General features: G+C 40.9%; 1 protein-coding gene across 1 annotated transcript in view; it reads left to right on the top strand.

Annotated features, from left to right (window-relative positions):
• Window positions 1–23337, top strand: part of ChAT (Choline acetyltransferase) — a 290787-nt gene that overhangs the window by 130333 nt on the left and 137117 nt on the right. The gene's annotated exons all lie outside the window — the stretch shown is intronic.

Raw genomic sequence — 23337 nt, 5'->3', positions numbered from 1 at the left:
TCTCAAGGAGGGACGCTGAACTCTTACTCTGAATGGAAAAGATGTTTCCAGACTATGCTGAATTCATTCAAATGAACACTCAGGTTCGAAGAGATGAGATTTCGTAGAATATTTTTACCGTGATGATGTACGCAAATATTTACTGTGTTAATGCATCAATTCCACTCAAATAAGTGACGACGGCGCATTTGATGAAGATTGAACCGTCGGGTACGCTGAAAAGGCTTTGGCTGAAAACGACATGAAACCATTACCATGCTCCGTCGCGGTTTCACTGAATGAAATGATTGGCCTTCTGAATTCCATGAAGACATTCTCAGAATTTACTGAAGCTGTATTTGAATTTCCGATTCTATATCGGAATACGTCATCCGTGAGATCATTCAGAATTCTTTTTGTGAATTTCTAGTTAGCTTCTAAGTAATCAGAGGATTTCTCTTGTGCGCCAACTTCTTTGAATGGTGTTCTTTATAGAAAGTGTCATACAGTTTTTTTTCAAACAAGGTATCATTTTAGAATTTTGTTATTGTTTTGTAGATTTTGCGTTTGTTTCACGTCTTTGTTCAAAAGGAATAAGTTGAGTGGGTGTTATAATACCTTCGATGGTACAAAAGTGTATAGTAAAGAGCTATTTTGAATCTAAAAAATGAAAATCGAGAATATAAGTGAAGGAGGAGACCTATGTAATACTCCGGCTCGTTAAAGACCACATTATCATCGACTTTAAAGATAGCATGCCCATTCCAAAAAACTGCGGGAGATGCTGCAACTTTTAACGGAGTCATCCGCCAATATGCATTTCAATGCAACAATTTCAGAGTTTAAAAATCAAGGCGAATTATTTTTATACTCTGAAATTGTTGAATTTATAGCATGCCTACTTCCGAAAGGATTTCCAAGAGTATTGCAAACTCCGATTTTTTAGAAAATATATTTACTTCGCGGAAGCATCGTGGGTTTTCGTCGGTCAGTCTGTCCGCATCAAGGGCAAGGGGAGAAAGACAGAGAGAAAAGATGAGGGAAGATGGAAGAATGCGAGCGGGAGGGGGAGGGGAATAAAGAAGGCAGTCAGCGGAGGGAACGCTTCCCTGCCTTCATTTATCCGTTTTTCTACCCGAAATTGCCAATCTGAATTCTGGAGGAGGGAGAGAGGATTGAGTTGGCGCTTTCGTTGGGAGGATCTCGCCTTCTCTTTCAGAATAACGATTGCCACTTGTTTTCCTGTCCCTCAGGAGTCTGTCTCCCCGTCATCCCATCCCCTCGAACGATGAGCCCAAACTCGCTCTGTGTGCGATTTTGCTTCTTCACTCGCCCCCACGCCGCTGGGGGGAGGGGAACGGAGCGAACCCCTCCCTCCCATGTTCCTCCCCTGTGCGGTCCATCCCCTGGTAACCCCCATCCACCCACCAGCGTCGATTACCTCAATCTTGACGGGACAGCAGGGCCCTCTGTTGGCTCAGGTGGTGAGGAGAAGAGCGTTGCTTATTTTGGGAAATCTTGGGAATCTCTCTCTCTCCTCTTACGAATTACCCATTGGCTCCGGTCCCTCAGTGCGTGGTGACAATTGCGATTTTCAGGCGCTTTCATTCCTTCATCACACGGAGGAGGGAATGATTTTACGTTTCATCCCAACCGTAATGTAATTTCACTTTAAATTGTATTTAAGGAAGTAAATAATGAGTAAAATATGGAAGAAAAATGTTCTTAAAGTAGAGACTAGCTATTTGGAAACCAAATTAGGAGTGAACAAATAAGGACATGTGGAACGCTTAAAATTGAGTATACTATTTTATTTTTAAATTAGCATATTAATTTGGGTACTCGGAGAAGGAGACTTTTGGCATAAAAATCTCTCTAAAAAGGAGGGATTTGACGACTGGGAGACGTGAAGGAAAGGTTGGCGAAGTCTTAGATGTGGTTTTTGAGTTAATTGAGTGATCCCGAAACGTCATTTCTGATAGAAGAGAAAGAATGTATGCATATTGATCATGTTGGCTATTGAGATGATGTGTGGCGATGGATGTTGTAAGTAAGTTGGACACGGAGAGGAAGTATAGTAAACCTGGTAGGTGATAGCCTGGGGTTAGTGTGATAGCATTTGTGAGAATTTCAAAGAAGTCAGAAAAACTGAAAGGATGTAACATGTAAGTTAAAGGGAGTTAAAGGAGATTAATAGCAGGTTCTTTGGGTAACATGAAATAGGATTGTAACTATTATGATTCGAATGAGGGAATGGTCATATGGTGAATAAGTCAAAGGTAGATTGTGCTATCCGCATCAATATCCTGCGACTCACCGAAAGGTGTTGGCAGGAGGTGCAAGTATCAGGTGGGATGGGTATGGGATGAGTGGGTGAAAGCGTGTTTGCATAGAGAGTCAGCAAAAGGGAAAAAAACCTCCACTAAAACCCCTGAAAAAACGCACAGACGCATTTACATGCTAGTGAAGAACAATTGTTCCAGACAATTGTTTATTACACCCACCTTTGAAGTTCTCTCACATACTAAAAATGAGGGAGTAAAAATAACCAGAATAATACGATAGACCATCACCTTACCAAGGTAGGTCGGGCAGAACTGAAGGAAAAGGTTTAAAGAAATACTTTGAGTCGATCAATATTCAGGGTTCATCCAAAACGTAACCCTAAATGTAAAATAGTATTACGAAATCCTCAGTCCTTATATAGCTTGAACTTCATCATAAGGTGGTCAAATCAATTAACCATTGCGTGGAAAATGTACAATACGAGAAAATCGCCTGACCGACAAAGTCACTGGACTTAACCCAAGAGTGGACAGAACCCTTTTACACCCGAGTTATGAGATGATCTGCCTCTAACTTTCGAACAATAAGGCCAACAATCTCCAGCCATCCTCTGTTCTAAAGTCTACGGTGACCAAACTTTTCCCGATACAGTTGGACCGAATACGAACTTTGTTTGTGTACTTCTAATCTTCAAACTCATGTTTGGAGGAGGAGATCATGGTGTTTAAAGAAAATATAGAGGCCCCTTTCGTTTGTAAGGGCTTTATTCCAAGAATTACTCCGTTGAATATTTTAATTTTTCACAGTGATCATGATTGGAACATCCATTTCATATCTTATAATCACATCTATATTTAATGAGTTCCATTCCATGCATTAAATAATGGAATAAATATACTTAGCTTTTGATGGAAGGAAAAATTCCAAAAATACAGAGGAGGAAAAGACATCTAGTCTTGTAGTATCACTTAAAGTCTAGTCATATTTACATATCTAGCTAAAGGTTTTATTGATTCATACGTACCGAAGTCGCTTTTCCTCTTTAAGATCAACCAGGAATTGTAGACTTCTGTTTATTCGTCGATTCTACGGAAAGCGCCATCAATGATTTCTTAAGTACTTGTTAATATTAGTTGGTTTAGAAGAAGTAAGAGTTGGTTTTGATGTTTCAAAGAAGTTTCTAAAAATTAATCACTGAATATCATCGTGTTAGTTTAACGTACGAGTATACCTAATGCAGCTTTTATTAGAGAGGAAATACAGAAGAACACACCTTTTAAATAGTAATCTTATACAGTTGCTTATTCACCACTCCCATTTTATGGGTAACCACGAATCATCGACCACTCGCACATATCCGTGGGGTACTCTGATTGGTCCAAATGGACGTGTGTCAAAATATGGACGGCTGCCAGTTGGACGGACGTGCCTGGAGCCCGGGGAGAATCGTGTTCATCTCCCGTCGCCCAGCGCCGAGTCCGGGCGCAGAGGGGCAGAGAGGGAGGGTGTCGCCCGAGGGAAATTGGCTTCCAAGGTGCGATTGCTTGGGGCGACACTTTATGGGATGAGGGAGGGAAGGAGGTGTGGACCGTAAGAGAAATAGCGGGGCGCACTCGAACCGAGGGCGAGGGGCGCTCGAGACGTGAGGTATTGTCCATCAGAATGGAACGCCGAAGGAAATGTCCCGCTATATTCGTTCTCGGATTCCCTTTCCTCCCATTGCACATCCCCATGTCCTTCGCGCACCCCCCCCCCCTCATGAGACGTCCTTCTTGCATCTATATTTGACGGACGCGGACTTCCAAGGACCTTTCTTTAAATTAAATTTTTACACTCAATATTTAGTAACTTTTCTGGAAATATTTGCTTTGATTCATCCGAATCAGTTCAACTTTTCTAATAATGTTCCGACACAAATCCATTATCTGGAAAAACCTCGTTTATTCCTACAGTTTGCAACATTTGTTGACCATGTATGCAGTGTGGCCAGTTCTTGAGAAAACATCTTCATGCTTGATGCATACCAATAATCGATATTCTCGTGTTTCTCCCTTTCACATCTCGTATATATTCATAATACCCCGTGAACCACCGTAAATGGCGTACGGCGAAGCTGTTCAGGAATGTGTTCACTCATGAATATCGTTTGATATTTATTCAAGCACACAAACACGACATGTCGAACATGATCAAACATGCTCGTGCATGGCTACGTGTTTCATGCATTAATTGGTGTGTTTGAATGAATCATTTACTTTTGGTCCTTAGCTAGAATACATACGGGTGTTTGGGCTTGATTTTGTTATGACTTGGTGGCGTGCGAGGGAAGAAGGAGTTCCTGAATCTATCGGTGATGGCATCTGCGTCTCTTTTCCCTAAAGTCAAATCGACTCATGTAATTTCCGGCTGTGATAATTCCTACAGTGTCGAAGGAAAACGCTGGACTCCGGTACGATACTTTTTTTTGCCTTTTCGCGCCATGAAACATGCGGCTCCCAACCTTCTTGTGCAGCGTAGAAAAAAACCTTCTAATAATGGGCAATCATTGATTATTATTCCATTAGAACTAAAAGGCATTCTATTTCTCTTGATATACGGGAATATTTTATGAGCGTTAGCTTGAGAACCTTATGGCTATTCAGTGTGCTTGGAAAGTATTGTAGAAATTGCAGTAGTCTAGTGTGCAGCAGCACTACACGCTAGAACCGTGGGATCCATTCATAATTTTCACGCTCATCACGGTCTTTTAAAGTTTCTTTTACGAAAAATCTCGTAAAAATTGGGATTTTTAGACAAAATATCACAAATACTTTACGAAATTGGTATATTTTATTACATTCTAGCGAAAATATGAACTAAAAGTCATGAAGTAAATCAGAAATATCCCATGTACTAAGTTGATTATGTTTTTAAATCAAGGATGGTATACTTAAACTATTAACATGCTAATTTTTTTTATTTTTCACTTTTATTAAAACAAACGAGGAAGTGTTAGGCATGGTGGGGGAGGAGGGAAGATTGTTTGGTAAAATCGAAAGGAAACAGGAAAGATAGATGCAGAACATTTCCATTGGCAATTGTATGATGAAGACCATGATTGAGAGGAGAACGTTAAGCAAGCGAGGAAGGAGAAGGAATAGGATAGGGATGTGTGGGGGGAAAGAAGGGAGGAAGGACGTATGCAGAATTGAAGAGGGGTTCATTGTAGAGTAGGATGTCGGGTTGTGTTTAGATAGGAGAGGGAAGTAAATGTACTGCTGTACCGTTGCATTAGCTGTCCATCCAAAATCTACCTTAACTGGTAGAAGAGCAATATTGAAACGTATGTCAAAAATAAAATAAGAATATTTTTTTCAGATACAAGTGAAATTTACAAGCATTCAAAAATTCACCCAACCTCCCTAGCTCACATTTTTTTCACTTGAGACTAATTAAAACTATTCTGGTACTATTTTTACATCTTATGGTGACTAGAAAGTATTTAAAATAATTATTTCATCATCTATGCTGGTATTTTTGAGTTATTTACTGAATATGGTTTGTATGCTACTGTAAAGTATAGCGTGCTAGTTTTTCGATAATTAAGAAGAGATTGATTATAGTAGATAGGTGCGTAAATATTTAGACAACATGATAAATAGAAATTAAATGAAATGCGTTGGAACGCGAGATATTTCATGAATCTTGAATATAGTAATTAGAGTACCGTTTAAATTAGTTCCTTGAGATCCATATCTTCCGCCAGCGTATTTAGGGCCTATTTCTAAGTGACGTAAAACGAAACATTTTGCAAAGAAAGGATTCTGAGTCCAGTGAAGCAGTAACGGTCACGAGCCGTTAAACTTTCACCGCAATTGAAAGAAAATATTCATTTTCGTTCCCTCGCCCTTTGTTTAGCTAGTGTGTTCACTGTACCGTTTTCCAAACGCCTCGGGCTTGCATTTCCAGGGAGGGCTAAAACCCCTCTTTGAAGACCCGAGGCGGAAAAAAGAGACGGACGGGGAGCGGTGTTGGGAACAAAAGAACATCATGGAGTGACGCGAATGAAAGAGAGAGTAATGGCTAAAGAGAATCGAGTGGACCGCCCGCCCCTCGCGAAGTCCCCCTGGGACTTGACCCCTATGAGTGGGGGGGTAGTAGAGCTCCCTCCACCCCTCAAACCTCCCCGTCAGGGCGTGTACCCTGACTCTAGCATCTTGACGGAAGATCCCCGACTTGCTCGCTCCCTTGATCCATCTGAAGAGTGCATAAAGATCCTACGATTGCCTCCCTCTTCCCTGGATGTCATCCCGTCCACCACCACTGGCCTATTTCAACCCCAACACTCCTTCCTACCTTGGTCCTTTTTCCACCTCCTGCCTCCCCCAACCATTGCTTTGGTGTCGTATGCAGGAAAATCTAAAGCGTACGAGGTATGTTCAAAAAGTCTCCGAACTTTATTTATTACAAAAAATAATACTTTACTGACAAATTATTGGTATTGTGCCCTTCGAAGTACTCTCCTTCCCAACGCTCTACGTTTACCACTGATTGCCACCCATTTTTGAACCTGACAAACCACACATAACAAGCGGTAAGTTTCAGAGCATCCTTACCATAAGCCTCGGTCATCAACTCAAAAGTTTCCGTGAAGGATTTCAAGAGTTTCACGCAAAATTTTACAAAACTAAGATGCTCCTTCAAAGAGCTAATTTCTGCGGATCCAATTTTTCGCCGCACTCCACGAACGTCCCTTCACAAAAATGACCGTAAATATTCAATAAAATAAGATATCAACAAAGTTTTTAAAGGCTGTTATTTGGGAAGTTTTCGCCGGCACAACGCTTTCAAGTGGTTTAAAAAAAAATCAACTGGGAGCGCACTATTACAAAAGTTCGGGGACTTATTGAACAGAAATCGTATGACCAGTGAAAGCGTTGGTTCTCAGCGGAATAAATAACACCACAAGTAAACTGTATTTTTCTTATTTTTAGATGGATATCGTACAGTGAATTTGCAATGTGTTTGAAGCTCAGGTATTTATCATTCATCTAACGTGACATTCTATGTATACAATGCGCAATTACAAATGTCATTCATAATTTCAACTCAAATATTGAGAAACGAGAGTAAACTCTATGAAGGTTTATTAACATTTATTCCTGGAATTTTCCCACAAATATCCCACAATTCATTTCATACGAAATCTATGAAGGTTTACAATTAACCCTTACAAAATTGATGCCGTATATATTCATTAATTTCAGCATTTTATTAACAACATGTATACTAAACTGTTTTTTAAAAGAGAGATACGATGCGCAGGTCGAAAATTAAATTTTGAACAACTCATTAGGTTTTTTTGACGGTAATACGAATACCTGTAAATGCCGTAGTTATGTAGGTGAACAATTAGCGCAGCATGAGTTTTTAAATTATATTCTGAGCGCCGTATATTGCATGCATGTGTAAGGACAGACACTCACGTCCAGCCGCCAATAGAACCCTTTAATTACCACACGTTATATTGTGTGCTCTTGAATAATGTATACCATTTCAAAATGAGGTTGGCGAAAAATATTGAAACACTTCACTTGTTGGATCAGAGTAACGTATAATGTTAATAATTGATTCGTGAATGGAGGAGTTTATATTTTATGCGTTTCAGCAGGCTTGTTCATTTCTTGCCACAGAACATCCGAATTACGTGCATAATTACTTATGGACTCTAAGAGAATACGTGACTGAGGTATTGCTGGTAAAATTCTTGGACACCCCTTCAATGCGGTGGGTATGAAGTTGTGGTGACCCAGTTAGGGATCGAAATAGTTGAATCATCAGATTTGCCCCACTGATTGTAGGAGTGAGTCGATTAAAAAACATTCATTGAGGGTGAATACATTCACTCCTATAGATATGTTTACTTAACGAAGACTTAGGTTCTTTCTTAATCCGAAACATCTAGGACTGAAGATTTATCGGAATGACACACCAAATAGCAAAGAAACGGATTCTTTAGAAAGTATATCATGTCAAATAAAACTGACGAAATTCGAGGTCGGGGGGGAAATAACGTTATTCCATTCAGGAAAGAAGTGTTCCTAGGGAACGATTAATCGGAGTGATTCGCTGTGAAATTGCGAGTGAAATTGAATTGTTCTAGAAAATAAACGATTAAGACTATAAAATTTCCGGTTGAAGTCATCTTTATCGGTAATTCGATTGCTTCCCATCCACGTCTCTCCATCTCCAGCGACGACTTCCTCATCCCCCTTCCCTACCCTCCTCCGTCACCCCTAATTCCTCATCCCACACCTCCCTCCCCCTCGATCCACCTCTCGTCTAGCCACTCCACTCCCACCCTCACGCCGCCTCACCTGCACCCACCTTCTTCCCCCAGGGCCTCCATCCGTCCATTATCCCCACTTCCTCAAACCCTAGACATCTTCTACTCCCCCTCAATGCCCTACCCAGCGAATCCTCCCGCCCACCCTCTTTCTTGTACCCTCACTTCGCGATGCTGAGAGACGGTGCTCCCCCTTCCCTCTGGCTCCGTTGGGAATTAAAGTTAGGCGGAGCGAGCATGGAGGCCAGGGAGAGTTGGGAAGAGGGTCAAAGGGGAGTAGTGCTAAGAAAAAAAAGGGACAGTACTCTGGAAGTCTCCCTCTCTCTCTCCAGTTAAGGCGGCTGTGACCAAGAGAGTAGGGGAGGGTATGTGTGTGTGTGGGAAGGTTACGGTTCCTTCCTCCCGAAAAGCGGACAAGGGGACCGAAGGAGCTGACCACCTTTCTGCTGATGCGGACCGATCGGAAATGCTGTGGTGTCGGATGAGAACCAGCCATAGTAGGAGTTCCGTCCACGCCCCGCGGGTCATTTCCCCCTCCTCTCCTCCTCCTCCTGACATCATCTTTTTTTAGTCGATCTCATCTGGCCCTCCGACATTTCTCGGAAACTTGGTCGTTGTGATAAGAGGATAGCCGGAGATGGGAGGATTTTGAGATGTGTAGTGAAGGAAGGAATAAATAAAATAGACAGAAATGAAACCAACCGAATAACTATGTTCTAGTAAATATGAAATCGGAAGAGAAAAGTTTAAGAGGTGACGTCCACCGAGTTGAAGTAGTAGAAGTTTTTAGGAGAGGTGGCCGATAGCTGAGGTCATTTGCGCCATTAGGGATGGATGGGAAAGGAGGAAGGGTGGAGAGAAACCCGGCGTTAGCATTAGCCTACTCTCAAGGAGAGGTGTCAAGGGGTCCGCAATTTAACGTCCCATGCGACGAACGGCGTACTCACTCAAAGTACTCTCCACAAAGGACCTCTAGTAGTGATCAGGATGCCACTGAAAAATAGCTGCTGTCTCCAGGATTCAAATCGGGCCCTCTCGGTGGATAGCCAGTAAGTTAGCCACCGCACCATTCCGATCCCAACGTTCACCCAAGGAAGGAATGGGGTGCTCGGTGCGTTGGTCAACGATCGCGGAGGATCATGAGAGCTTGCCTTTTTATTTAATGCTCACCCCCAATTCTCCACCTACTGCCCTTTTGCGCGAATTGTTAACCATGAATGGGTTTCAAATTAACAATTGGCCATCCAGTATGTACACACCGAGAGGCCATCAATAATATTGTCAGGTATCAAAATGCTTTCTGTTCATTCACAGAGCAAACAAAACATTGTCCTTGCTTATATTTTCCTTTTTATCAATAACCCCGGTACGAGACCTATGACGTTATGCGCCTCCAGATAGCCGTTTACACTCTTTTACATACTTCTATTGAAGGTTCTTAGAACAGCTTTGCAAATTGAAACTTTAATCTTTTAATATTTAAAATATGGGCTCATTTAACCTTTTGGGTGAAATTATGACATTGACATAACCAAATCGTTTCGTACAATCATACCTCTTGACTATGAGATTAGTTTTCCCATTCACAACTGGATTTATGATTTGTGGAAATAATGCAAATCTGGCCAGATGGGATGCATGTTGTATATTCCCATTTTTCAACACTCTGACTATCATATATATGTTTGAGTTGCTCAAGTTGATGTATAAATAGGCTTTCAATTTCGAACTTAGATTAAAGCACTAGCTTCCTCCGTCGATCTCTTTGCAAAATTTGGTGTTTTGAGGTTGCATAAATACCGGTATAGCTACTGTTCCTATTTGAATACACTGGGATAATTCAACGCATTTGCCGATGGACTAACCATTTCTTCATTCTAAAATTTTCCAAAGGTACCCAACGCCCGAGGAAAGTAACGTCTCCTTATTACAATAACACCCTGTTACATATATGGTTCAAGGAATAAGTTTAATTAAGAAACATCTGTGAAAATTTGGAAACGTATCGAGTTAACCATTAAATTGAATTTTGTATTAGCAACATTTTAATGGCTCCACGCCTCGTAAGTCAAAGTATTCCTGTTGAGGTTCGTTGGCCTCTTAAGTCAAAACCATTGACTTAATTTTAAATCGACTCTGCTCGCCCTGGTTACTCCAGTAATAAAAGTAGCTCCTCGGTGCGGCTGTATTTTCTTCTTCGATGTCACATGGCCTCCGGAACTTCTGCTCTAGTATTAGACTAATGCTCTGGTCCAAAACATCGTCAGCTGCCATGTAGGATGCCTTTGAGAGGCTTTTCCGTAGCGGCAACCATCCGAACTTTGAGAGAATATTTCGGAGTTGGAAGTCTAAAATGTCCTCGGCGTTATCTCTCTCGGCAGCCGTATGACACTTTTATTTCCCGTGGAGAATTTCGCGCAGGTTGATGGTCCAACGTCGTGCGGTGAAATGGAGGCGGTGTCGGAACGCGTTCCCATTTCCTTGCCAGGCAGATTTTCCGCGACGCTGCGCGCAAAAACGGGGAAAAGTCAAGGGAGACACACGTCTCTCTTTCGAGGAGATTTGAAATTCTCATAACTCATTGCTAGAAGCACGTCCTCTCAAGAATTATGAACTCATTTTCATATATAACCCTAGTTTGCTACGTCACATTCCTTTCAACTTTGAGGAAAAATACTTTTAAAAATATTTCTTATAATGCCCCGCAGACTGATGATATTTTAACTGCGCATTTAATCCAATTTTAGTCACAAAGTACAGCACTGTGGTTCTGCACAAAGTAGGTAATTATATTAAAAAACAAATCCTTCTGTCAAAGTATTCTTATCCCAAAGAAAACTGTCTGGAAAAGTACAAGGATCCTCTTTTTATGTTTCCCAGGACGAGTTTGTTTGACGTTTAAAACTTTTGAGAATGCCGCAGTGCATTTTTTATTATTTTTTAGCAATCCTTGGGGCGCTAATTTTCCCGAATAATACTTGTGTCACTTCAGACCTCCTACCATAACAGCTGAAAAGTTCGTTTCAAAAATTGTAGCGTAGAAAACTGGAGAAAGAAACGTGAATGGATATTTCCAACGCTTTAACGAGCAGTATAAGAGGTGACGAAGGCATTCCTTATTTATTGATAGTATACGTGATAAGCGTGTCCATAGCTTACTCTTCTGAATTCCATCGTTTGTGTGGTGGACCAATTGCCTATCTCATATTTGAGAAAGGAGATAATGTTTAATGGAAGAGTGCACACGTATGCTGGTGGATATACAAGGAGGACCAGGAGTTAGGATGGTAGCAGATAGGGTTAAATTACTAGCAGCAAAAATGAAGAATAAAGACAAGAAAAAACATGGCATGTAGGAAAGGGTTGCAGGCGAATGCTTCATTCTCAGAACCGGGGGCAAGGAGCATCTAGGTCTGGGAGCATGGAGACCCTTCCTCTCGCCCAACACTGTTTGGAACTCAGGTTAGATAAAAATGACACAGTGACCGAACCAATACTAACCGTCCGATTATATTTCCATTGAGTGATTTGTTTCAAATTTTTCAGGGTGACACACTTTTTGCATTGACTGAAATTTATTTTGGAATAAATGCACAAATTTTAGTGAGCAGGGCTGGTTTATTTTGAGGACACGGTGTGGATATTGATATTTTTCCAGGACGTTTATATTTTTTGGGGTAGGTGTCCAAAATCCGTCCGTAATTCATGAACTTCTTAGTTAAAATTTCACCAGGCGATAGGTATATAACGTGGTATCGGACACTCGTATTTGTGTTATCGAATTATTAACTCGGATAATCATCTTCGTTGCAAATTACATTAAGTGAAGTCACACCCAAGAAGGAAAATAATTCTATGACCAAAATTATTGCAGAAATAAGCTACGTAAACACCGTAAAAAGTTGTATTAAAATATTGGACTAATTTTGAAATTTCTTTTAATGCAATCGATAATTTTTGTTTTCCTTATTTGTTGCATAAGTGCAAAAGGAACTTGGTATCGCGTGTGAGTAACGACGACCATTGTTTTTCCACGGTCAGAATACATAGAAGGTTTTTGGAAGTGCTGAAATAACTCGGCGTCCATTTTAATATTATGAGAAAATATGCAAATAGTTCGCCATTCTTTTCCATTTTCTAAAAGTAAATAAAAGTATTTCGAAGAGATATTTGAATGATTTGAATAGGTCTCTCATTCTTTTTTATTGTACCAGTGCAGGCCGTACATTCATTTTATTAAAAAGGGTGCTAGAAATCTCGCCAATGCACATCTAAATTTAATTAATTAGCATTTCGAAAAATATTTAAGCCATTATAATTCGCAGTAATGTAGTAGTTGGTAGTTCAATGCTTTGAGCGCTGGACTACTAAACAAAGGGCAAAGATCGATTGTGGGTGAAACCTCTTGGACACAAACCTAACCTTTGACCCCTAACATGATATTTCTCTAGTAAAACACAGCAGAGGAGCTTGCTCCCATACCCTGATGTGTGAATTTCCCGCCACCTTGGGCTTGGTAATAGATGAGTTATACTGCGTAAATTATGCATCAAACGAACTATAGAATTGCTCACAATATTTTCCTTGCCGTTCGTGCTGTCGGAGATAAAATGATCAGAAAGAAAATGAACCCACGGATCGGAAATCCTATTGCACTTCATTTCCATTTACTCGCAAATACGGTGAGTATTCTCACGGAAATCAATTGGGAATGTGTTTTTGTCGATGTCGGTTCACTAATTTCCCCAATTACTGAGCGTATTTGCAATGGAAATACATTATATTTGCCCGTTGCTTTCGATTGGCAAGTGAGCGGGAGGGGACTGGAAGAGGGGGTGGCAACAGAGGGAAACACAACAGCCCAGTCCACAGGTTAGAATAACTCAATTAAGGATCTCTCGCCGGAGTTAGGCGAAAAAGTTTTTCTTTCCGGCCTGACGCATAAATATACGAAAACAGAGATCGGCGTACGCGGTGTTGACCGAGTAAATGTCCTTCGGAGGCTTCATCTCGCTCACCCTCATGAAACCCGCAGGGCACCAGTAGGCCAAAGAAAAACAAAAGTGGGGCGATGTGGATCATGTGGGGTGGAGGGGAGGGTTTTAGCCAGGCATCGAGGGTGCGGGTGATGTACGAGGGTGAGGAAGGGCGAAGGGAGGGGGTCGCAGGGGGAAGACGGGAAGGGGGAGCCGGCGAGCTCCAGGGGTGATTGCAGAGAGTGATAGTACCGACCGGTCATCGTTACGGTTTTAAATCATTTCTTAATGAAGTTAAGCAAAATGTGCGCAAAGTTAATGGCGAATAAAAATTGAATAATATTCGTTTTTTATAATGGCGATCATTCCGGAAGATTTTTGCCGTGGTTGAACGTAACCACGAGGTTGCAAATTTTTAAATTTAATAAAACCACAATGTACCTTCAAAAATTATGCATCGGTGATTGTCTAATTTCATGCAGATTTTTTACTATAACCTTCAACGCTCATGACATTTCCGTGAAACATTTCCGGCCAAACCTTCGTTACTCTTTCCATCCGTGGTCCAACAATTTCGATTGGTAGGATCCCAAGTCCAAAGTTGTTTAAAAAGTTGGATGGATTTCTACTTGCCCAGCAGTAACACAATCTGTGCATTTAATTTGACTCATATTAGTATTACTTCCTGTTGCACATCTCCTTGGCGGACAAGTGCCAGTGATTCGGGCGAAACGTACCTCTCCATCATCTACATCTACATCATAATCCGCGAGCCGCCACAGAGGCATGTGGCGGGGGATGTTAGGTTACTATTCGTAAAAGAGAATTAAATCACATGCAAAATCAAGATATTCATGCAAATCTACACCAACAGGGTGATGCATGCGAAAAGCTTTTTACACGTATGCAAATACATATGCTATCAACTAACATAAACATGTAAATGCACCTACAAGTGTAGTAAAAATCTATCCGATAGCGTACAAATCAGAAATTCAGGACTTAAGTCCTGACGGTAATTTTTTACACGTAATCATCATCATCTTCTAAAGGCGGAGCCTCGTCGTTGCAGCCATATATCCATCTCTCTTCATTGCCATTATTTTCAAATCATTGTATGTTTTCATTGGTCATAGCACTTTTTATGTCCTCTAAAAACTTCTGTCTTGACCTTCCTCTTCCTTTTTTTCCCAACGCTTTTGCCTATTTAGCTCTTTTAAATATTAAAAAAATTGGTCATGTAGTTCGGCTCATATCGAAAGTATTTGAATGTGAATCGCTTTCTTTCTTCTTCCTCAAAATCTGTGAGAAATGAAATTTGCTTTGCTGAATACAACATTAAAAGGATATAAATTGATATCACTGATAATGTAATATAATATTCTAGCTCATTGTTTGAGAGAACTCACGATGACGCTTTACAATAATTACTGCTTGAGGCACCCAACTTTCCTGATTTTATACAACATTTCCCCGGCGACGGTCATGCAAGCCATTGAGATGACGTTGAATATTTAGCGGTCACCTCCATCCACTATATCTGTCTGCGCTGTCATTTTTAATTTTTGTCCCTTCGATCCTTAAATGGAAGTATATCAATATGTTTTGGAGCAACTCGGCTCAATGTCTCAAAAAAAGTCGATATTCTCGCCGTGACATATCGGAGGTACATGACCGTAGAAGTGAGAGGGGCCATGATGGTGTGCGGAAAAGGGGAAAGGGGGGGTGAGGAGTATGCCGCCAGATGAGGGAGAGGGAGGAGATTTGGGTTGAGATGGAGGCGACACTGGAGGCAAAGAGAGTGATGGGAGCGGGAAAACAAGGCCGGATCTAATTTTCCTCCCCTCAGCTAATCTTTGTGACAAGGTAGGCATCGTGGGGAGAGAGGGTGTGAGGGAGGGGGAGGCAAAGGAGGTGGGGGGAGGGGAGGGAAGGAAGAGTGCTGCTATATGCGGACGGGGTTGGGAATGAAACGGATGTCGTGGGGGGGGGCGGGGGAATAGGCGGAACAAGGTTAAGGGCTCGAGCGGCAAGGGGGGGGGGGGGTAGGCGAAGAGGGAGGAAGATGGATGCGAGAGGAAACAATTGGGGGAAAGAGGGAAGGAGAGATATTGGTTTGCGTTTGCAGAAAACACGATCGTGAAGAGATTAAGGCAACGGACAGACATTTGTTTTTTTCCTTGAGAGTGGTATTTGCGCAAAGAAAATAAGGATTACCGTTGAATCTATTGGGATTGAGCACGATCCGGTACTTTCTAAAACCCTGGGCTCAGTCTTGTATTTTTTTTAAACCCGTGGCGTAAAGCACTGAGATACAGTATTCCTTAAAATATGCTTTGGCTTGTCTATAGTTATAAATATGTTGAAGGTATTGAGATGATTTACGCATAAAATATAACTATGGCTGAGGAGATGGGGCTGGAAAGATTGTGTAATTAACAATTATGTTAATAAATAAGAATTTTAAGAATGTTCATGATGCATATTTGTCTGCATGTGTATATGAATCAGTAAATACAAGTGGTAATCATTAAAGTCCAAAACTGTGGTTTTATAGGAGAAGGAAAAATCATATTTGAATGGTATTTCGAATTATCAATTAAGATGTTTGATAATAGAAAGATCACTGAATTCATTCCCACAGTTTTAATTACTACTACTAGTCTTATAATCTTCAAATATTTTCGATAGCTTAATAGCAACTACTGCCGTTGAAGCATGACGCGCCTATTGTATCATTCGCCAGCTTGAACTGCTCCCTCGAATTTCTGGAAGTTCATTTCTATTACGAAATTGAGGCATAAGTGTCAATATTTCTGATTTGCTGATTCCTATGCATTATTTTATCGCAGCGCAGTAGCTTCGGGTTTTCATAAATATTTTGATAAAGACCGAAACACACAAATAATAGCAAGCATTTTTACAATTCATTCTATTTCTTACGAAACATGGATTTCCATAATAGGTCTTTCCTCAGATGACAATGCTTTTCACTTTTCCTCACATATGCACGTGAAAATACCAAAAGTGTTTTCCAAATGGGAGTTTATTTGCGATAGCTTGCCTCTCTTCAGTCTTAGATTACGCCGGAAAACGATGCCATGTCACTCGTTTCATTCGGATCGAAAATTTACATAAATGTAACAGTATTTACAGTAATGACAATACGCGTACGCCAACAAACCAATGCTGAACACACAGAAACATGGAATTCATAGAATTATATCTACTATCCCGTAGATTAACTTCCGGCCACCAGCGTGAGCCCTAAGAAACGTCTAAAATTAATGTGTCTTCCCATGGATCTAGAGATTTTGAGATCATTGTCTTTCTTCGATAGAAAGTTCACTGGCAACTCTACAAAGCTTTTTGTCACACATACATTTATTTCATACATGTATTCCATTTCAACTTGCACTGTCAAATTTAAATTCCCCGGGAATGCCTCTTGAATCCGAGTTGTCAATTACGCAAGTGTGAGAATATTTTTATGATAAAAGCAGTGTTCGAAGTTGAAGTAAACGAAGAATATCAGACTAGGGATGTGGAAAAGAAAGTTGAGGTATGGAGACAAAGGAGATTCGGCCAAGGGTTTGAAGAGTCCTACGAAGGACCGCGGAGGCGCTAAGGGCGTCGAGGGGCTGTGCGGAGAGTGAGTGGCTTTATCTAAAGGGAGTGAACCCTGGGGCCGGGAAGAGGAGAGGGGCGGGGTCTACGGGAGCGATGCGGATTAAGTTTCCTGCGGAGGCAGAAGGGAATACGACAAAGATCCTCTCTTTTGATTGATACGCGGGAGGCGGGGGGGGGGAGAGAGGAAAGTTTTTCCACCGCCACGACTTGCGGCAGAAGTGTTCTGTGCCGAAATAGCCTGAAAGCTGGGACGTGACAAGATAAACACGAGGCTCAGGGAAAAAAACCGATAGTCTCTGTGCATACGTTAGTTGAAAGTCTACAAGAAAGGTTTCAGGGCAACAACGCGAATTAACGCGTCTCGTGGAGTAAAGGTTCCGACAGCATCAACGTGAAAAATGACCTGGAAGTTCATTCAGCATCCCATGAATAGCAAATTCGAAATGTTACATTATGAGGAGCGTAGCTAAGTTTCACTTTTTATGCTTTTAATTCGATCGAAAACATTAAATTATAGGTACATATAATAAGAGAATTATAATTTACTCACTTAGACCATCTCAATAAAAATGTTTTGACGTGCTATATATGTCATACTAAATACATCTGCATACTACCTGTATGTCTCACAATTTCTTTTCAACATGAAACATTCTTTTTTTTAATGTCCATTTTTTTGGGTACAAATGACCTCAGTCGTTGAGGCAGTTGAAAAAATTAAATTACTTCTACATTGTCATTTTTTTCAATATTGTCTTAAGCTTACGTCCGAGTAGAACCTTTGGTATATACCGACTTAAATTTAATGAATTCTCTTTTCCGAAAAAAATGTCCCCCTCTCTTCATGACATATCATGAGAAAGTGCGAGGACGGAGATTAAACAGCCCAGTAGCACATAATCAGCCGAACGGAGATCGTTCGCTCGGCCGATTGGCCGCCAGCGTCCGCTACGATTGGGGGCGCGCGATGGCGTGCATCGTGAGGCATCACCCCTCGAAGCAGGAAAACGCATTTCCGGCCTTCTAAGTCCGCGTAGGGTTCCACACCCATCCTCAAGCATAGGTGGGTACCCCGGGGAGACGAAACTCACCTACGGAAGGAAGCGAGAGGCCTCTCTTTCTGGCCATCTTCCCTATCGCCAGCGGGAATCCATTTTTCACGCCAAGGAAAGTCGGAGCCGGAGGGGCCAGACAGGCCCAGGGGCCGCCCAGAGTGACGTGCCGCGCATATTTTTTCCCGAGACCGCCATTCAACCTTTGGAGGATTCGTTAGTTAAGATTAATGGCGTCGTTATGAAGGAAACCGGCTCAATTTTTATCGAGCTAACGGATAGTAGATAAATTATTTTCCTCTCCACGTCGAGAAAATTAATGATAAGAAACCACGACTGATAATACATAGCAGTTAATATTTATGAAATCTCCTTTAAAGGGATATAAAGTTTTTATACTGAGTATTTATCTGTGTATCTAGTTTATAGATTATACCTATATCAAATATTTCAAATTATTTTATGCCTTCGACTTAAATCTGTTATCTCTGTCACCCACAATCTGAAATTGGTGAAAGATTTAGAACTGTGTTCTATATAATAATATCCCTAAATTTCCAATGAAATTCTCCTCTGATATTATTGAATCGATAGAATTGTCTTCTCTGAGATAATTATGGACCGCATTTGAAAATTCATCAATCCGATTCAATATCACATTCGGTGTTATGTTATTCGATGCAATTGAAGGATTTATTGACCCTGGACACGATTATTTTGTGATTCTAGGATTTCTCAATTGATACTGCATTGAAGCATCACATTTAATGGCAGGCCGAAGATAGTTTATTTTCAATTTTGTTATTGCAACGATGATCTCCGTCAATAAATTACGTATTATTTCAGAAGATGATATTTTGTGTTGAAATTTGACCTAAATGTACGATATTTATACAATATAATGTGTGAAGAAGAGGGTACGTTTTCACGTGTACATAAACAAGTATCTGTTCGTCCTGAAATGATGGAAGAGGAAGTTTATCAGGAAAAGTCAAGTTTTCAGATGCCCTGTGTTTGCATTTGAAAATTCATCAATCCGATTCAATATCACATTCGGTGTTATGCCAACCCGGAGGCATCGTTCTACATAGAAGTGAAGAGAAATTACTTTGGATAAAATTCCTTCCCCGGCGACCGCGTATTTGTGTTCTCTCTCACTGAGAAGGGAGAAATGGAATGCGAGGAAACAACCTTGTATTGAATTGCACCACAGCCGGAGGTGGATTGGCATATAACGTGAGGTCAATCAATGTTTGGCGTAGCATTTTGCGCCAACCCTCGCCTCGTATTCGAAAACCTTGAATAAGCATTAAAAAAAGATGCCCAAATAATAATTCCTCGTCAATCTGACAACGAAAGGTTCATCGGCGTCATTACATGATTTCAGCTAAAAGCATGTTCCTTAGCATAAATGTTACTTGAAAAAATTAAAAGCAGTGCAAGGGGGTGGATAAATATCAATTAGATTGCAATGAATAGAGATCTGACGTTGGTAGTTCCCTTTTCGAACACTTGGAACCGTAGCCGAACGCACCGTGCTTGATTCATTTTACGTAAATTTCGTCATTTATGCCTACTAAAGGTAAGGGACCCATTTCATATCCGTTATTTTAAATAATACGCGATAAAAATATGGATGGTAATACGTATATATAACCTAAAGGTTATATCTGAGACTACAAAGTCTTTCGAGGGTGAATCCTACAGCAGTAATGTGAAAACACTAAACTTGTAATTATTATTATATTATGAGATCATTACTTCATAATAATTATTAACATTTATGAGAGTATTATCAGATTAATTAACACATGTAATCCGTTAGATGAGGGTAATATAGGATGTTCGATGCAGAATTTGATATTTCAACGTTTTTATTCGATCCTACCTCTATGATCGGTAGCCGTACTTCCTTTGAGTAGCTCGAACGCATGTCTTTGGTGATTTGGCGTACAGAGAGCTGACTTATTGAAGACCCGCCACTCAGATCCCAACAGAGGTTAATAACCTCACCATGGAATTAGATCAGTTCTTTCGATGCTTCGCAGTATTAGGGCATGAAGTACATGAAATACAGTGTACCTGCCATACGAGCAATTTTATGGCGTCAAGTGAAAACGAAGTATTTTTCTTAATGCACATCCCAGCAAACATGTTTAGTGCAATTTGTGCTTTACCCATCAACTGCGACAGTTCTCCGCACATTATGGCTGGGTCTTCTTCCTGTGACGCCCATGGTCAGTATTTCTGCTCCACGTGGCTGAATGGGGGAAATTGGGCCAGGGAAAGATGTGGAGATGTGGCGGGGGGGAGACGGATTGTGGGAAGGGGAATTGGATGGATGGGAGTTCGGCTGGGCGTACAGATATACATACACACAAAAATACATACGTGTGAATGTATGCATGCGTGTACTCGTGTATATAATATATATATATATATATATATATATATATATACACACACACAAACACATATGTGTGTGTGTGTATAGAGAGAGAGGTGTGGCGAGTGTGAGGGATCCTGTGGTCCCCCTGCTTTGGACCTGGAGAGCAGGGCGGCAGCGGCCCCAAAGAGAGGGAGCGGGTTCGGTTCGTTAGCATGGGTGCGGAATGAGGGAGAGGAGGATGTAGAGGGAGGGGAACCGGGCTGAGCGGTTGATGGGTTTGCGGGAATGGGGCGCTCGCTTGTGGGGGAGAGGGCTTCGTGCGCCGTATATACATTTCGGTCGGATGCTCCTTGGCCGCGCGGTCGTCTGCAAGAGGGGAGGAGGAGGAGAGGGGCAATTAATTAGAGTAATGGGGCGCGGTCTATTACATTACCCCGGACCGCGCACGTTTCCGAGTTTATTTAAAAAAATGAAGGGGGAGAGGAGAGATAAAGGCGGGCGGGGTTGTGGGGAGACACGGAGGAAGGGAGAGAGGGTTGATTCATCGCCCGGCCAAGAGAAAGGATGTTCCCAGATGCGGGGGATGTTTTTATCTCTGTATTAGAAACCACCGCTGCTAATGCACCTACTTCGGCCCTGCTCCCCGCTCAAAGGCGGCGGAAAAGAAGTAGCTCAGCGGCGAATATACTCACCATTTTGTTGTTCTCACGCGTTTGGTCAACAATATTTGCATCGCTTTCCTCTAACATAAGAAACTCTTGTTCTAATCTTAATTCCTTTTCTCATAAGTTGAACGAATCTATTAACGGCGAGTTATCATTTGCTTTACCACAACATTGCATAAACTATAATTTTAACGCATTATTTGCCTCTGAAAACTACATCATTTTATGTTATCAGGGAATCAGTTAATCAGAAAGAATCACGCTTTGTGTGGGAGTAGAAGTTTTAATTACATGCTTTTAAACTAAGTGCTTTGGCCTCATCAAATTATGAAAGTGATATTTATAATGTAATCATAAAGGCTCTCTTTTTTATTATTATTTGTATGCTATATTTTCAGTGTTTTAAGTTTCACGGTTTATTTTGTGTCTTGGTTTTTATTAAACTTTAAATGAATTTTGGATTTAATTCTATAATTAAAGCTCGTATTATTTTAATGGAGCAAACATTATACTTTTTAAAATAGAAGACTTTCTTTCTGCTCATTGAAGACCTCCCTTACTCCTACGAAATAAAATTTGGGATTTCAACTTCCACGAAATGCCATTGCTCTTCATTGGAGGAAAAAGGTCTCTCCGGACGGGAGACAAACGGTGGCGAGAACTTTCCATTACCAGGATTTCTTTTTCAGCCTCCCCTGGTGATTTCCACGTCCTATCCCTGGCATAAAGCTTTTCCCTCCCCTTCGCAATGCAAAGCAAAGGAAATTGGACGGATATAAATAGGGATCTCAAAAACCCATGAATTTAACTCTGCTATGTTTGTACCATATTTTTTTGCTAGCAAAACTTTTGCTTTTGCGGTGAAAAAAGGCAATCTTTGATTCCTTGCCTTTCAATTTCTTTCACACCGTTCATTTCACGCCGAATAAAGAGTTTTTGATCCACACACGACCCGTTTTACCAATATTTCAATTCAATGATGTATAAGGAGCCATTGAGAAGAGCTACTGCTATCCTCATAATAAAGCTGGTGCCTGGATGATAAATTAAAATAATCATGAGTATCCCCACTCAATGGTATCTTAGGCATTATTAATACTTCTATATTACATTAAATACTTTTTTGCGCATATAATTACGTATATTTTAAGAATATCACCTCAGTCTAAAACCAAATGCAAACTTTGAAGCGAAATAATTCCCAGGTTATTTAATAAATTGCTTACTTCATATCTTTACATACCAGAGCTGGTACTGTTCTTGAATTGGTTGGCAGTAGTACAGTAATTCAAGGAGAATTTAGGCAAGGTAGTTCTATTATGATACACTTTCTTCTATATAACGTAAATTGCCCATGATATGTTGCTACATTTGGGAAAAGTACCCGATTGCGATCCGAGGCCTGGAATTCTTTTGTACATTTTTATTAAAAAAATATTGAAAGCACTCGACAGATATTTGTATATTATGATTTTTATGAATTATATTGTATGCTGATGGATGGATGAAATTATATTATATATTCTGGGTCGCCGTAGTCCAGGGGGTAGAGCGTTGGACTGCTCTACCCCCAGAGAGGACCAGAGGGGCCCGGGAGCTGCAGGTTCCCAGAGTGCCCGGCAAGGCACTCTGGGAACCTGCAGCTCCACCCAAGCAATGTGATATTTCGGGTACCAGGTCTTCCTGGAAAATCATAACCGACACACGGAAAGGAACTGCCCCCCCTACTCTGATGTGTGCATTTCACAAGCCGTCGGGCTTAGTACTGGGTGAACTCTACCATCACCTACTAAGCGGACCTTCGGTTTGATTACTGTGTTTATGGTTTTATGGTTTATATATAATATATATATGTATATATATATATATATATATATATATATAAACAAAAGGAATGAGAGTAGGGCAAATGATTACTTAGGGGATGATCAGTTTGGGTTTAGGAAGGGGAGAGGTACGCGTGATGCCATTGCAGTAATAAGATTATTAATCGAGAGGAATAGAGAATACAACCAGGAGGTATTTGCCTGTTTCG

Source organism: Hetaerina americana, unplaced genomic scaffold (assembly GCF_022747635.1).
Source record: "Hetaerina americana unplaced genomic scaffold, ioHetAmer1.1.p SCAF_19, whole genome shotgun sequence".
Classification (NCBI taxonomy): Eukaryota; Metazoa; Arthropoda; class Insecta; order Odonata; family Calopterygidae; genus Hetaerina; species Hetaerina americana.
This window is presented reverse-complemented; position numbering and strand designations above follow the sequence as displayed.